We start from the raw sequence: 384 nt of genomic DNA on the forward strand, positions 1-384 counted from the left end.
AAGAGAGAATAGAACTGTGGCTTTTAGAGGTGAAATGGGTGAGAAGGAGGGGGGATGGCAAGAAACTAGTTAAGGGTCCCAAAGATTATGTTTTGTAAACATGAGTATACTAATTATCCCAATTTGATCACCACATATTGTACACATGTATTGATAGTCAATTCTGTACCCCACAAATATGTATAATCAGTGAAATGAATAAAAGATGGAAAAAATAAATCTAGGAAGATCTCCAAGTATAAATGCAATCTGAGACCAGTGATCATTAAGACCATGAAACTTTGCCAATTGTCACATCTTAGTAGATGTTTAAGTTAATCAGAGCCTATGTTGTAAAGGCTCACTGTTCGATTGGTGATTCTTTAAATGTTTACTATCTAATTC

This window comes from Galeopterus variegatus, unplaced genomic scaffold (assembly GCF_000696425.1).
Source record: "Galeopterus variegatus unplaced genomic scaffold, G_variegatus-3.0.2 Scaffold844, whole genome shotgun sequence".
In the NCBI taxonomy this organism is placed as follows: Eukaryota; Metazoa; Chordata; class Mammalia; order Dermoptera; family Cynocephalidae; genus Galeopterus; species Galeopterus variegatus.